This window comes from Lithobates pipiens, unplaced genomic scaffold, assembly GCF_037356315.1.
Source record: "Lithobates pipiens isolate NorthernLeopardFrog02 unplaced genomic scaffold, aLitPip1_a1.2 Scaffold_8, whole genome shotgun sequence".
In the NCBI taxonomy this organism is placed as follows: domain Eukaryota; kingdom Metazoa; phylum Chordata; class Amphibia; order Anura; family Ranidae; genus Lithobates; species Lithobates pipiens.
This window is the reverse complement of record NW_027507903.1, coordinates 300,821,185-300,838,714: the sequence shown is the minus strand read 5'-3', so window position 1 is coordinate 300,838,714 and position 17,530 is coordinate 300,821,185. Positions and strand designations below refer to the sequence as shown.

The 17,530-nt window shown below is 39.4% G+C and overlaps 1 protein-coding gene across 2 annotated transcripts in view; it reads left to right on the top strand.

The window, feature by feature from the left end:
- CPLX2 (complexin 2) overlaps positions 1-17,530 on the top strand; it is a 306,204-nt gene that overhangs the window by 202,101 nt on the left and 86,573 nt on the right. The gene's annotated exons all lie outside the window — the stretch shown is intronic.

The window sequence follows — 17,530 nt, the reverse complement described above, 5'->3', positions numbered from 1 at the left end:
GCAGGGCTAGTAGTAGAATGAATAGAGCAGAGTGGTGCTGAATGGACAGCTCCCTATATCCAACAAGGGGTTCTGAAGAAGTTCCCAGGCTGGGATAGCAGTAAAATAAATAGAGCAGAGTGGTGCTGAATGGACAGCTCCCTATACACGAAGAAGTTCCCAGGCAGGGATAGTAGAGGAATGAATAGAGCAGAGTGGTGCTGAATGGGCATCTCGCTATATATGAAGTAGTTCCCAGGCTGGGATAGCAATAGAATGAATAGAGCAGAGTGGTGTTGAATGGACAGCTCTCTATATGCAACAGGAGCAATCTGAAGAAGTTCCCAAGCAGGGCTAGTAGTAGAATGAATGGAGTGAAGTGGCGCTGAACGGACAGCTCCCTATATACAGCAGGGGGCATATGAAGAAGTTCCCAAGCAGGGCTAGTAGTAGAATGAATGGAGTGAAGTGGTGCTGAATGGACAGCTCCCTGTATCCAACAAGGGGATCTGAAGAAGTTCCTAGGCTGGGATAGCAGTAGAATAAATAGAGCAGAGTGGTGCTGAATGGACAGCTCCCTATATATGAGGAAGTTCCCAGGCAGGGATGGTAGTAGAATGAATGGAGCAGTGTGGTGCTGAATGGACAGCTCCCCATATACAGCAGGGAAATCTGAAGACGTTCCCAGGCAGGGCTAGTAGGAGAATGAATGGAGCTGAGTGGTGCTGAATTGACAGCTCCCTATATACAACAAGGGGATCTGAAGAAGTTCCCAGGCTGTGATAGCAGTAGAATGAATAGAGCAGAGTGGTGTTGAATGGACAGCTGTCTATATATGAGGAAGTTCCCAGGCAGGGATGGTAGTAGAATGAATGGAGCAGTGTGGTGCTGAATGGACAGCTCCCCATATACAGCAGGGAAATCTGAAGACGTTCCCAGGCAGGGCTAGTAGGAGAATGAATGGAGCTGAGTGGTGCTGAATGGACAGCTCCCTATATACAACAAGGGGGTCTGAAGAAGCTCCCAGGCTGGGATAGCAGTAGAATGAATAGAGCAGAGTGGTGCCGAATGGACAGCTCCCTATATATGAGGAAGTTCCCAGGCAGGGATGGTAGTAGAATGAATGGAGCAGTGTGGTGCTGAATGGACAGCTCCCCATATACAGCAGGGAAATCTGAAGACGTTCCCAGGCAGGGCTAGTAGGAGAATGAATGGAGCTGAGTGGTGCTGAATTGACAGCTCCCTATATACAACAAGGGGATCTGAAGAAGTTCCCAGGCTGTGATAGCAGTAGAATGAATAGAGCAGAGTGGTGTTGAATGGACAGCTGTCTATATGCAACAGGAGCAATCTGAAGAAGTTCCCAAGCAGGGCTAGTAGTAGAATGAATGGAGTGAAGTGGTGCTGAATGGACAGCTCCCTATATACAGCAGGGGGCATATGAAGAAGTTCACAGGATGAGCTAATGGTAGAATGAATAGAGCAGAGTTCCCAGGCTGGGATAGCAGTAGAATGAATAGAGCAAAGTGGTGTTGAATGGACAGCTCCCCATATGCAACAAGAGCAATCTGAAGAGGTTCCCAAGCAGGGCTAGTAGTAAGCCTTTCTCATCTTTTTTTACATAGAGGAACCCTTGAAATCTCTTTCTGGTGTCAGAGAACCCCTGGTAATAATTAGCCAATAGTGCATTAGAGGTACATGACATAGTCTCTTGCAAGAATGTGCTTTTGGGGTCCTCCCTTACAGATAGCTAAAAAAATCAATAATGTCAGAGGTTACTTGGAAGCACTCTAGCAGCCTCTGGATGAACCCTGTTTGATAAAGGATGCCCTAGAATGTTCGGAAGATAATTCAACATTTAGATCTATACTTTAAAGCTGGACTCCAGGAAAATGAAAAGTCTCTTTTATAAAGTTGGGTTGTGCCTGCACTGCACGGGTTAACTGCTTGTTTAATTTAGGGGACCAGGAAAAGCAGTTTTACTTACCCTGCATCTCTGTGCTTTTAGACTAGTTCCAGCAACCCATTCTCCCCCATGCTCCATCAGTCTAAGGTCCTCTGATATCATCAAGACCATTGCTTGGTTCATAACCCTGCACTGAATGTGAGGATGCTGAGAGACAGTCCACTACCAGAGCATTGGGGAGCATCATATGCAAGGGGAGCAAGGGGTAGGTAAGTAATAGTGCTCTTACCATCTTCTAGACTAAAGGAGCAGTTAACTCCTCAAGTACTTGGGCTTCCTAACATCGAGTGCAGACCTTTATTTTTCCTGCAGTTGGGCTTTAAGAGACTTACAATTTACCTCAAGGGACCACTGTTGAGGAAAATTATTGAATCATCAAAACGGTATTGGCTTACTGTGTGTAATGTTGTAGCTTTTTTTTTTTATTGCCCATGTCTTTATATTTATTATCCATCTGTACAGACCAAGCTACCTAGAAAAAGTGACAACATTTGGGAAAACACTATCCAGCTAGCTTGAGCGATTGACATAGCATGGATTTTCTCAACCCTTGTCAATCTTGCTGGAAAGTTTAGTCTGCTTGTATAGGCAAATATAGGTGCATGAAATAGAAAAAGGAATTCAAATAGAAAATACTATTGATTTTGATACTCTGAGTGCAATTCATTTCAAGGTTCAAGTAAGTGAGGGTATCAAGCATGCTTTGCACTCCCACATTCTGTTTAGTCACAGTTGTTAACTTAAATGGCCAAGATACTTTAAAGATGAATAGAAGGACAAAACATAATAACGTGTTTATAGATCGTAAAGAAAGTGATATAACTTGTATGTTTGTACTTTGGCTTTGCAACTTGTAGTTCTCTGCAATCTTACATTACACGTAAAAGAAGAGTATACTGTATAACCAGCATTAGTGTCAGTTAGTGTCACTGAACACTAGATCAATTATATGTTGAAAAATATCTCTAGGTTTTTCACTGTTAGGTTTTTCTTGGGTATCCTAATTCTTATAAATGGCTGAAACCTTTAACTACTCCTCCATAAAATGTACTGTTGGTCCATTTATATAAATCCATTTATATCTTTTGATTATTGACCCATTTCATTTCATATAACAAACGTAAAACAAACAAACGTAAAAGGCAATTCCAAAATTAGATATTATATACATTATATCTGCTACAGACACCACATCATTTTAGAAGAACCTCTGCCTGCTTAGTCAAAACCTATGAAGGTTCAATATGCACACATTATGTATACCATGAATACAGAATAGGCATAAGAGTACATGGTAAATGGAAATATGAGATGTGATAAACTTGAAATCCTCTCTACCCCTATCAAGCAGGATGGCTGCTGCTCAGTACGTAAATGGCAGTCTATATGATAGCCAATACATTTTGTTAATTAATCCAGGCCGAAAACTTTTTGAACAAAGAGCACATTGATTTTGAAGACATCAGTCAACCACACAAATGTATCATCATATATGGATGGAGAATCTAAACTCAGCTGCATCTAATATTGTCTGAAAGCTATTCTCTTTGATTCCTCTGATTGTTTTGATTATAGAGGAAAATCGAGAGATCTGTTTAATCATGAACCTATCCTGTTGTTTTACTCTGCATAACGTAACATTTCTTCCTATAAACACACAAAGGTTGTTTTAACCAATTCAATACCAGGCACGTTCCCCACTTCCTGCCCATGCCAATTTTCAGATTTCAGCACTGTCGCACTTTGAATGACAATTGCGCGGTCATGCAACACTGTACCCAAACACATTTTTTTTATCATTTGTTCCCACAAAGCTTTCTTTTGGTGGTATCTGATCACTGTTGGGTTTTTATTTTTTGCGTAAAAAATAAAAAAAGACCAGAAATTTGGAAAAAAATAAGCATTTTTCTTTGTTTCTGTTATACCATTTTGTAAATAAGTACATTTTCTCCTTCATTGATGGGCATTGATGGGCATTGATGAGGCTGCACTGATGGGCACTGATGAGGTGGCACCAATGAGGTGGCACTGATGGGCACTGATGATGGGCACTAATATGCAGCACTGATGGGCACTGATAGGCGGTACTGATGGTCACTGATAGATAGCACTAGCATGCAGCACTGATGGCCATTGATAGGCGGTACTGATGGGCAATGATAGGAAGCACTGATGGACACTGAAAGGCTGCACTGATGGGTACTTATGGGTGCCACTGATATGTGGCACTGGTAGGTGGGCACTGATAATTAATCAGCACAGACCCCCCTGACAGGAGAGCAGCCGATCGGCTCTCCTCTACCTGCATCTGTCAGATACACGGCTTTTCCTGTTTATACTGTGATCAGCCGTGATTGGACACGGCTGATCACGTGGTAAAGAGTCCCCATCAGTGGTTCTTTACCGAGATCAGTGTTACGGTGTGTCAGACTGACACGCCGAACCACCGAACGCTATGCTGCTTACCCCCAGGGGCACGTGCCAGCTGTTATCCTGCAAGATGTCATAATCAGGATAATGGAACCACCGCCTGCCATCATTCTGCTATAGGCCAAGTGGGGAGTGGTTAAAGGATCACCCTCATGCAAAATATTGTATTCTGATAACAGCGATTATATGATAATGTTGTTAATAATAATACATGGTGATAAAATCCAGTATAATAATTCTTTGTTTTTTTTCACGTTTATTACTTCTTCATTTAGATTTTTCTCACATTCACATGAACATTCACATGAACAACAGAAGCTGACAGACAGGGGTTGGAACTAACTATACCACTGCTTGGAGGGCATACAACAGTCAATTTTTATTAAAAATGGCCTATGTTTTTGCTGAAACACCCTCAGCATCACTCAAAAGGAAAGTTTACCACTGTAACCCTTGACAATGTTATAGCTTGTCCCAACCCTTTCACTGTCACTTGGCATGTATATAAATGTGGAGAAAATATAAATAAATCATATGTATATTAACCCCACAATGTTATCAAAATACAGTATTTTTAATGATATTGGTCCTTAAATTACATTTTTAAATTTGAACAGATCATTTTGATTGTTCATTATGTTTCTCCCTAATCCATTTTACAAAAATACATTTTTGAATGTTCTGAAAATGGAATGATTGCAAAGGAAGGCATCTACATAAATAAGGGGTATGGATGACCTAAGAGGCAGGAAAAAAAATTCTCCAGTGAGGTAGTGACAAGAGTCATTGGTGAGGGTGAAGGGTTAATATGATCGCCTTGTATTTCACATAAATGTGATAGACTTTCCCTTGCCACTAGATAGGTTTTTCAGATACAGGAAGACTTCTTTACAGTAAGAGCTACAAAAAATGATGACTGGTTTTCCACAGGTGTCAGTTCAAATCAGATGAGTAGATTGCTAGAGCAGAGGGCAAAATGTGTTTTTAGATGCACAAAATATACCTGCATGGAGAAAATTGGACCCCAATGTATATCTTTTTTTTTTTTTGCCTTCCCCTGTATCCGCTGTGATATTAGGGCTCTGAGAATACAATGTTTTCAATTCATTTGTCTTTTTAGTTGTATTTAAGGGATGAGTCTGTTTTAAAATGGATTAACTATGCAGAAAAACACATTTTGGAAAGTTTTGGCTGTTTGTTCTACCCATCATGCCAATGGAGGTTGATTCTTTTTTTCTGTTCCTTTTATAAAATAATAATAATAATAATAATGTGAAGGTTAAAGTGTATGCACATTTTCACACAAAGTGATCCATTTTAAAAAGCAGTACAGCTTCTTACTGCTCATACTGCATTTTTAAAAAAGCACAGTGGTGCTCTGCTAGTGTACTATTAAAATAAATTAGTAAAAAAAAAAGCAAAATAAAAATGTGGAAGAAAGGCTAGTTGTGATGTGGCCCATCAATTTAATTTGACTGACTCTCCACTAATCATTTAAGTCAGCAGAGCATCCTGCATTTAGAAATGAGTGATAAAATGCAGGCCATGTAATCAGCTCCCTATTTTAATGTTGTCCCAACCCCAACCATGAATAGACCTCTACTGATGCTCACAGATCCATGTCTTCATACCCTGGCCTGATAATTGTTCCAGTAGTGTTTATGTCTTTTAAAATTGCAGCTTATAAACTGTGCCTACCATAAAGAATAATTGGCTATTACAACTTTTGGTAGCTATGTGCACTTACCTTTTCTGTATGCTTATACTCTGATGGAGTTGACCTGCCACTAAATGCATATCAGCTCTTATGTAAAGACTTACAGAACATCTTCCTTATGTAAATTGGGGATTACTTGTTTATAAAGCATATGTGTAAGTATTCTCACATAATCATTCAGCTTTTCTAATATCAATTTTTTTGTGTTCACCGTCAGCATATTCATTTGTAAACATTGCACTTTTTCAAAGCTTCACTTGCTTTAATCTAGTATGCAAGTTATTTGCCTAATCTAACATTCACTTCGTTCTTCAAGCTTTGATAAAGCTCACTGTGTTTTCTGCATTCTCCTGAGTGCTGAATGGACAGCTCCTTTTGATCACATTGGTTTGTCACTAGCACCTGCCAGGATTCAGGACTGTATGAAAAACCAAGTATAAAAGCGAATGCAGTGATCCTACCTTTTGCATAGAGTCCATTGTTTTCTAATCTTTCCTGTCACAAATATTGACACAGTGAACAAATACTGCAGATGGTGTATTAGGGAATGAAAAGACATGCTGTTTTGTTCAGCTAATTTTGTAGGGTTCTGCGATAACTCATTTACAGGTCTGGTCAATAGAGCATAGCAACGATTAATGGTGGTGAAAAATCTGTTATATTGCATGTTACTACTTTCAGATCAGTGAAAATGTATATTTGATCAATTATGGACAACAACACTTGCCACATAATTATTACACTTCGTATCACCTTATAGAGGCCCTTATTGTGTCAGTTGCACCAAAATCCATACTACATCTATACTTGATATCCTGGATCTACACACCTGTTGTGCCTATTATGAGTGGGTTTGCAAAAGGAACTGCTGGAACAAGCAAAGGTGGAAACAACCAAAACACTAGGGTGGACAGTTGCAGATTTGCAAATTGGAAGATATTTCTGCTAGAGTATGTAAAATAGAAGAATGCAGGGGCTAACTCAGCCTACTAGTCTACACTAAGCTATATATTTGGGAGTGCTGAGTTTTTAATGTCAGTAGCATTTTGTTAAAAAAGTACCTATCAACCATTCTGGGTGCCTAATAAACCTTCGTAGGTAGTAATTTATAGCTACACACTGGACTCCCTCCCTCCCTTGATTATGATAAATTAGAAAGCGCAGATAAGACTTAACCAAGTTGGATACTGATCAGTTTGCTAGCTGTTGTTTTGAATATATAATTCAGGAATATTTGATTACTTTTCAATATATAGCCACCTTTGTTGGCATTTGTTGATTTTGTATTTAAATCTGCATGCATCTCTTTGTACATTGCACTATAATTGTACCTTGGAATGCATGTAACACCTGTTTCACTTTTGTATCAAATAACCATATTTAAATTTAAAAAAGCACACAAGTGAATGTCTTGGCATTAAGTAATTTCAATGCATGCTAATGGAAAAATAAAGCTAATCTACAGTCACAAACCTAGATTTTCCTGCATTCATTGAACATCCGTTGGCATGCACTCCCACTCTTTGCAGAAGTTATATGAGCCTGCATGCTTGATGTAGGAACATATGCAGACATACAAATTTTCATGTAGACCTGAACTGTGCAAGTTGTACCCAAAAAAGGCAAGCAGGTGGCATTGCCTGGAGGCATCAGACTGCTTCCTAAATATTGATTAACTATGACTTGTCCTGAACTGTGTATCTGTGTGGAGGTGGTCAGCTTTCTAGAGAGGCATGGCTTTGTTTCCTCATGTAAGAGCTGTTTATTCATGCAAGAGCTACCCCCCCCCCCATAATGCAGCTCAACAATGCTCTGTTACCAGGTTGCCATGGAAATTGATAAAACCTCTCTGGTGACTGGGTAATTAAGTGCTATTGTCAGTGTAGAGGATGTCCCTGAAGCCCCCCACTGCCACTAAAGACTCTCTCCTCTAATAACAGTGGCCATATCACTGAATAGGCTCCCACATCAGACCTCTGGGTGACTCTTATGCAATGCATTCCTGGGTCAGACTGCTCCCCAGCAATTGGCTACAGCTTGCATTCCATTGGTATGTCATCCCCCAGTGACTGTAGGTCAACAATGTGCTGAGAAAGGAGAGGCTACCTGTGTGCACAGTCCTGCTACTACTGTACAGCAATCAGTGTTAACATTACACTTCTTCCTGCTGTATTGGTATGATGAGGGGCTGCACGCTTCTCTCTCTCTCTCTCAACCTTCTGGCTGATAGTGGCTATGCACCTACCTATAAGATAAGAGTATATAAGAGAATAGTAATGCATGCAGGGAAACAGTTATGTCAGTCAGTGACTTTATAAGATTACAGAATTCCACTGTGTGCTGCTTTATACACACATCTCTTCTGGGCCCTTTCACACAGACATTCCAATCAGGCCCACCTGTCAGTTTTTCAGGTGGACCTGATCAAAAGGTCCATGTAGCCCTATGAACAGGTATATGTAAATGGACTTGTGTCCATTTACATCCGCCTTTCTCTGGAATAGATCTGCATCCTTTACCATTTTTGTGGACAAGATTAGAAGTTGTCTGATGAAAATGGAAAAAGGAGTCCGTTTACATTTGGCCACCCATAAAAACTGAATGGGCATGGATGACAAGAAACTTACATCCATCCAATTCGACTCAGCAGGGGATCTGTTCAAGGACTCCACATAAAAGGATGTGACTTTGCAGGATGTGTTACTTGATTATGTTTTATTTTTTATTTATTTTTTAAGATCAGAACATTTGATCACATTCCCTATAATGTTATTTCTATGATACTGCTTTAGATTGCTTTGGCATTGAGATCTAAAACTCATGCAAATCAATTGCTTTCCAATACATTCTTTGAGGTTTTCCTTTGGTTATCCAGAAACGTGAAAGTTCAAATATAGAAACATATGTTTGATTTTACTAGGCACAGTATACTATCAAACATTCCCCAAGCTTTCTCATTATTTTGATTTCCTTTAAATTGTATATAAAACTATGACCTATTTCTCATTTTATTTGCGACTATATTTTTACTGTGTACAGTTTTCTTAAGTCATTTTTTTTTTCTTTGTGAATGTGTTTATGAAGTTGCGTGGAGATCCTTTCAGTAACAAAACGTCCTCTTTAAGGCAGAAAGCACAGGGCTGCTATTTCACAATTAGCAATAGTGTTGCCATCCTGCCATGTATGCTTCTTCAGTTGACTGTTGTGCTACTTATCAGGTCTATCAGATAGGCATCCCAACGGTCAACTGAAAGAGTACACACAGCAAGTTGACAAACCTTCTAATTATGAGGTAGTAGCTTAGCATTGTGAATCTTCAACAGGGTTTTATATACTTTACCTTTAAAAGGGAAAGCAAAAATGTCAGTATAGATCTGATCAGTATTTAAAAACTAAAAATAAAATATTTTTATTGAAACATGTGGGTACCTTAAAGTGGTAGTAAACTTTGTACTGCCACTTGTACCTACAGGCAAGCCTATAATAAGGCTTACCTGTAGGTACTGTGAATATCTTCTAAACTTGGAGATAGTTTAAGAGATATTCAGAGTGCATGCAGCTGATGACATCACCGGTGCATGTGCTCTGAAGGTCCAGCTTACAGTGCCGGACCTTCGGAGCCCATGCTGAAAACAGCAGCTCCCGCGTGCATGTGTCATCGCGTCCCCTGACACTCATGTAGCTGGAGGCAGTGAACCTGGAAGGAAGATGGGGGAAGATGTCAACTGTCTCAGTGGTGACATTGCGGCATGGGAGGGCTTTGTTCTTAAGTTTATCATGATGTTCTAGTATACGATGCATACTAGCACATTATGACATTGCCTTGCATCGAATTTTTGTTTTTTAATCACCTGCAGTTTACAACCGCTTTAAGGTTTATTTCTTAAAATAAAGGCTATTCATAATTAACAGAACATATGTTTTGCTTGCTATATAGTCATATGCAGGTTGAGTTGTGCTGGTACCTAGGATTTTAACGCTAGATCCTAGTTTTGGGTGAGGTTTGTCCTTAGCTGCCCTATAAAATAGAACGGTTTCATTTTTTGAGTTCAGGTCCACTTTAAACTAAAACTTATATGCAGTGCATTGAACTTACCATGATGAATGTAACAACCCAGTGGGATGAAACAGAGCTCGTCTCCACATGTAAGGAATTGTGAATAGATAAAAGCAATAAAACAACAAAGGTTTAAAATACCATTAAGTATAGCATCATTTATTATATAAATAAAACCAATAATACTCTGACTAGATTTTCCATTGAAGAAACATAAATTAAAATGTTGGGTGAGCAGTGACTTCATCAACCAAACATGGAGGTGAATATGCTTTATGAATGTGACAAATCTTTCAATGACACAAAAGCTTCTTTAAAAATATGCACCATATAGTGTGAAAGGCCAAGGAATAGTGCTTATCTCCCATTTATTGCCTTAGGGATATGTACATAAAGGTCACCTGCCCATTCTCAAAGAAGTCTTTAGTTGCAAAACCTGGCAAGACTCACTGTACTTTAATAATTAATGGCACCTCCATTTGTTGTATGTCATTGGATGCATTATGAAATATGTATTATTTTTTCATCTCCCTTGTTCCTTGCTCTTTAAGCAGTAACAGAATATTTTGGGAAAAAAAATCATTATCTGCTTTCACCCATATTATCTGGTCCTGTGATACAGTAAATGCTGCTACCCCGAATGCTGAGCTGCTTGATGCAGATATCAAAGTCTTGTGTTGGAAACTGTGTCTCTCAGCAGCAGGAAATGAGTTTCTACTGCCAGTGACTAGAGGATTTCATCTAAACTGAAATGAAATAGACTTGCTTATCATTAAACGGCAAACATTCCTGAAGAATGCAGAAAATTTACTCATATGTAGAAGATAGGTTTTAGACAGCAAACACAATTTACTGGAAAATTAGAAATTCATTTAAAAATGACCAATATGATATTGAAAGGTTTGCTGAGCATCCTGGAAAACTTTGGTTTGCATAGAAGTGTGTGAATGTTTGTGTAGTTATATGCACACATTCCCATGAATACAGCATGGTAAAAGGAACATAATGTTCAAACTCAAGTTATTATTATATTCTGATATATTTCCAACATTGGTAGTCCAGAAAGGGACAAAACAACAGTTCTGGAAAGGTGGTTGCCAGTTTAGCCTTACTATGTAAAAACTCCTTCTTAAAGAAGTATTCCAGGTATGGAATGTTTTAATAGTTATGCTTTGCATTTTCTCAATGTCACTAGCCCACTTCCATAGTTAGTAATGTTGACTAAAGACACCAGTCCATCCAGTTCAACCTGAGTGAGTGTGTGTGTCTACAATTATCTCTATCCCTGTACATTGCATCTCATTAAGATGTCCATATAGCACCATCAATTTACACATACATTGCACACTCACATCAGTCCCTACTCTCAAGGAGCCCACAATCCAAGGTCCCCAACCCACATTCATACAGTAGGGCCAATTTTGGACAGAAGCTAATTAACCTACCAGCATATCTTTGGAGTGTGGCAGGAAACCGGAATACCCAGTGGAAACCCAATCAGGCACAAGGAGAACATGCCAACTCCAGGCAGGTAGTGTTGTGGTTGGGATTTGAACCAGCAACCCTTTTTACTGCTAGGTGAGAGAGACCTCTATACCACTGTGCTTCGCTAAATCCAATCAGAGAACACTTCATGCATTCATTGAGGAAATAGGACCTGGAGGCTAATGGAGATCACTTAGTAGTGGTGTCTGATACAATAATTTCCAGCTTCTAGAGGTATTCAACAGGTAAGGTATATGCATGGTTATAGTTGTCCAAGCTGAACTGGAATTCTTCTTTACCACCATCACTGATAGTTTAGTTCAGGCATCCATTAAACAATTAAATAATTGTATTAGTCCAAAAAGATTACTGAAAACTTCCCTCTAGTGGGACTTTATAAGGCTAGATCCTAAAGTCTTAAAGTAAAAACAGTATTTGTAAAAAAGAGTACATTTTATTTGAAAAGTTAAAAAGAACACACAGGATAGGTAGTGTTGAAACTACAATTGATATCAATATGGAAAGTGATACATATTTCCATACCATACACAAAACCACTTGCTCTGTTTGGTTTACACATGTGTGTGGCGGCTGTAGTGTGGTTTTGAAAAAATACGTGTTTTTTGGTCCAGTACAGGTGCACATTCAGGTAAAAATCTTTGCCTGAATCGCTCCAGAACCAGTGAACAGAAACGCACCAGATTTTGGACTATGGAAGAGGCGATCCCATTGGAGCAGGAAATTGAATTAAAATGTCCTTCTGCATGAAGTGAGTGACACCGCCAGCCTACACACTGCTCCTGCCACAGAATATAACCTCTTTAGATCTGTGTCAATTTTGTAATCCATAGGGTCTTTGCACGAAACCGAATCATCCAGCAGAAGCGTAATATGGCGGGCCAACCTCTGTAATTAAGCATCCACTTTAGTGTCCCATAAATCTGCATTCTTAGCGCTAAAGGGGTAAAGCTTTGACACTCTGTTGTGGATGTATATCTTCTTCTCAGGCCTTGTCCATTCATCTTTTACCACCTCGACATCAGATGAATCAGAGCCTCTATCAATCTCCGGGTTGAAACAACTGGCTTTTCCTGTTCTGAATTCCCAGAAGCCGAAGAAAGGGTAGGGTGAGCACTTTTTTCTAGAAATGCTCTTTAACCTCTCCTTGACTGCGGACTTAATATACGACTTCACCTGACGTACATCTGCCACATTGTCCCAAGCTGCCTCCTTGAAGCAAAATTCACATACCAGCTTTCCTGAGAGGACCTCAGCTGAGCAGGCCCAACAGGATCTTTCTTCTGCCTGGGCTGATGACGAAGACCTATCCGAAGAAGAGGATCTTCTTCTGTGTCTGCACCCAGATTTTCTCTTTCTAGAGGCTTTCTGATGTCTTGACCTCCCTTGGCTCAAATCTGAGCGATTACAGTGAGGTAAAGGCGAGGGAGATCTGGAATGCTGTGAAGGCGAGCTTCTATCCAGCTGCATGCAACTCTGCGACTTGTCATGTCTGGTCCCTAGCATTCTAGTCCCATGTCTAGTCTAGAATGCTGACTTGGAACCTCATAGAGAGCATTTATCCTGCTCTGGGCTCTTCTCTCTGTAAGACACAGAAGCTGTGCTCTCTTTTTTTATTTTTTTTAATAAATCAAAACTTATTTTTTTTTTATTGAACAAAAAAAATATTTAAATTAAATAGAAGCCCCTCCATCTGAATCTTCAATGCTAAGGCAGCTAGACAGGCAGGAAGAATTCCACAGACCTATAAGGCATAGAAAAATATAAACACTCTGACAGAAAAAAATACACAAAAAAAATTTAAAGTCCTGCCAGACTTACCAGAGCAGAGCAGCAGACTGATCAGCAGGAGGCTGATATTAGTGCATTAGAGCAGCGATAAGTCCTCCTGAACACAGAGCGTCTCAGAGAGTGCCCTGGCCTGCACCTAGAAGACAGAGCCTGCTGCGAATCAGCACCGAGCATTTTGGCGGTTGATAGGCAACCCAATGAGGAAGCTGCCTCTAACATCACCCGCCCGACTCTGAGCTTTCTCAAAGGAATACACATGGGATGGCACACCACAGGTCTCAGAGAGCCAAACCACTGCCTGTACGCACAAACACCAGGGAGGAGGGAGTGCCAGCACCTGCCTAACCAAGGTATATACAGTCATTTATATTGCCAGTGACATTGCCAGAAATACACAGTCATTTATACTGTACCATACTATCCTAGCACCATGGGAACCCACCTCCTCAGGAGCTTTACAACCTATATGGGGAGGGGGGAGCTGAACCCAAACAGGGTGAATGGAGAAAAAAATAAATAAGAAATAAACAAAAATAAACAAACTCTTTAAAAGGTGTCCGGAGCGAGGAGGAAAAAAGGCTGACAACCGCCCTTTATGGGCTAAGAAAAAGGTTGTCCTGGAGGGGTCAGAGAGTGCAGAGATGATCCACGGTAGGCTGATATGGGGAGGTCCAGGAAATATATATATAGATATATCTATATATAGATATATATATATCTATATATTGATATGTATACATATATATATATATATATATATATATATATATATATATATATATATATATATATATATATATATATATATATATATATATATATATATATATATCAATTAATTCTTAGGCCGCGTACACACGGGCGGACTGTTCGCTCAACTTTGTCCGCTGAACAGTGTTTCAGCGGACAGTCCGCTCGTGTGTGGGCTTCAGCGGACAGTTTCAGCGGACAGTCTGACGAACAAAGTTTTTCGGAATTTCCGTAAAACTGTCCGCTGAAACTTGGTTTGAGCGGACAGTCCGCTCGTGTGTAGGCTTGTTCGTCAAACTAAGTCTCGCGCATGCTCAGAAAGAATTTACACGCCGAAGGTTGCATTGCAGTGTATAGGACGTCGTTTTTCTAGTCCCGTCGTACGTGCCGTTCACGTCATCGCGCACGGTTTCAGCGGACTGTTCGTTCATCGTGTGTGGTCAAGTCCGCTCATGCTAATTTTGAGCGGACTGTTTGTCAAACTGTTTGACGAACAAAGTTGAGCGAACAGTCCGCCCGTGTGTATGCGGCCTAAGGCTCATAAAATGCAGTATAGTTTCTGTGTGTGTGTGTCTACATGAACTCTGTTTTGGCAGTACATGTTTGAAAAACATTTAATTACTTGTTTAGATACAAGTAGTTAGTTTAAAAGGGAATTCAATGCTCCCTCTGGATTCAAACCCATGGTGTCTGGATCTTTCTGTTCTTCTATTTTTGACATTAAAATGGTTTCAATTTATTTGTGGTCTGCTTTAACATTTTCAATGTTAAAGCAGACCACAAATAGATTGAAAGAGACAGGATTATCCTAAAATATTTTGTTGTTGCACCTAGCATGGCTTTTGTATAACAGATATTGCAATTGATATCCTTGTTAAACAACTGCTGTAGGAGAAAATGCACCTATGATAGTCACTAGTGCAGAGATGAGCTGAAACAATTTGTAACAATATATTTGTAACAAATATAGCCAGTGTACACATCTAAATAAAATCTATACATAGAAACAAAGATTTTTAGACGTATATAAAGGCAAACCTTTTTTTTTGTTGTTTTTTTTTTTGGCTAGTAAGGAAAGGTTGAACACTCTGCCAGGGTATGTATTTCTAGATGTGAAAGAGGAAAGCTCCTCATCAGGGCTACAGAAAACTAGGGAACATTTGCCCCTTTATTTGTCCAGGTGACGACTGTCACTGAGACAGAAATTAAGGGGAAACTACAATTCTTGAGTTGTCATGAGTTCAAGTGGTCAGGGGAATATTTTCCAGTGAGGACCAATGTTCTGTAGACAACTGTCTCAGATAGGATTTATTCTCACTTCCTGTTGTATACTCCTCACTTCTGTTGTATCTCCAATACAGGAATTAAGACAGGAAGACAGGAATTAAAGCAAACATTTTTGCAGCAGGCAATAGAAAACAAAAAAATAACTATACCTGGGTTTTAACTTGTCTTACTTTAAAGCAGAACTAAACCATGCAATCCTTTACAGCCAAGGAAGTTGCCATCTTAGCCACTATTTGATCAGCAGTTGCCTTGCTTTAAGTTATCCAAAGACAATGCCATTTTAAAGCTTTTCTTACCCACATTTACTCTTAAACTGGTAACCATAATGGCTTTCTTGAGTACGTCAGATGCAACACAAAATTTTCAGCATACACAAAACAGACCCAAACATATCTTAGCTTCAGCAACCACTCAATTTTAGTGTGTACTCCCTTCTACTCACACCACCAGCCTATTTACACACTGAGGACCCACCTCCATCAGACACCAATGATCTCCCAGTTAAGTGCCAATGTAATTAGAGTTTGTCAGGTAGTGCCACAATCAGGGCACAGTATAAAGAAAAATTTGTATCCAATGCCATTTTATTTTTACAAGGCCAATATTTCATGGTATTTTACCAAAAGCACAGACCATTAAAGAATACCTTTCCTGAATAAGCTGTATGAGATAAGGTTCAGGGGTTCTGTTTCCCTCTGATTTCAGCTGTCAAAAGCTTGTCCAGGTACACCAGAGACATTTGATCAATTAACCTTTTTAGAGGGAGGCCAGCAATGGCAATCCCGTATTTTACTCATTCTAAGTTTAGACCAGTAAACTGAAGCTGAAAGTTGATATATTTAGGGGAGCGTTAATAGCTTTCACATGTATATTTGAAAGGGTTTTAAAAGCTTATCAAGCTAGAGAAAAAGCTCTGAGTGCCAGTGAATACATTTTGCTGCTGACTTCCTGTCTCTTAATCCCTTTAAAACACTTCACAGTGAGCCTCTTCTGAGCCTCCTCCAGTCTGAAATGGCTGATAATATAAATGGTTGAAAATGTAACCCAGCAGGTCGTTACACAAGAAAGAGTAACACAGCTGGAAATGTGTCATATTCTGTCAAAGTATAAAAATTACGTTTTTTCAATATTTGTGGGTCCTGTTAATAGCAAAGAACACATGACAATAACATATAACATAATACAAAACAAATCTTTCCTTTAGTCATTTATCTTCTGTAAACTAAAACTGTGTTGCTATGAGGTACAACATGTGCATTATTTATGCATACAATCTTTCTGTAAAGTTTGTTTTCCAGATATAGAGCTATGTTACTATGTAGAGCCATGTTAGTGTCAAATTACTTGTCCTTTAAATATTAAAAAGCGAATCCACCATGATTCAGTTCCCTTTTAGAGCCTCAAGCTCTCCTGGGTCAACACCATGTCAGTATGGCTTTGTTTTTCTAAAAGACCACTGACCTACCCACCCCTCAGTTAAAACTGAAGGAATAAATTAAATGTCACAGTCATAATTCATCTTCCACTTACCCTTTAAATTCCCATATATACATATATCACACATATATATCATTTTCAGGTGAACAAAGTAAACATATAAAAGTATTGCAGGGACAGTAGTTTTCAATGGCTTAGTTGTTTAGATAACCTTTAAAGGGCAGATCCCCACTGGACTACCTTTATAGAACACTATGGGTTAAAAAGATCTAGTTCAGTGGCTGGTGCCTAGGGGAGTGACACAGTTTTAGGAAGTGCTTATCTAGTGCTACTTTTATAGGTATTTACTTATTCTTTTTCCCAGAAGACCTCACCCTGAATCACATAGCAGTCAGTGTTAACTTCCCTGCATTATCTATGCTACAGCTCTACCGCTTCCTCCATTTGCTTAAGAAAATCAATAAATCTGGATCAGTTACAGGTACCTTTCCTATGAAACTGAAAATTGAATGCATTCTGAAAATAGAAACTAGGTGACTTTATGAACAGATATGGTTTAACACAAAGCAGATTAAATATTTAGTTGACAGTTAAAGGGCAACTCCAGCTTGGC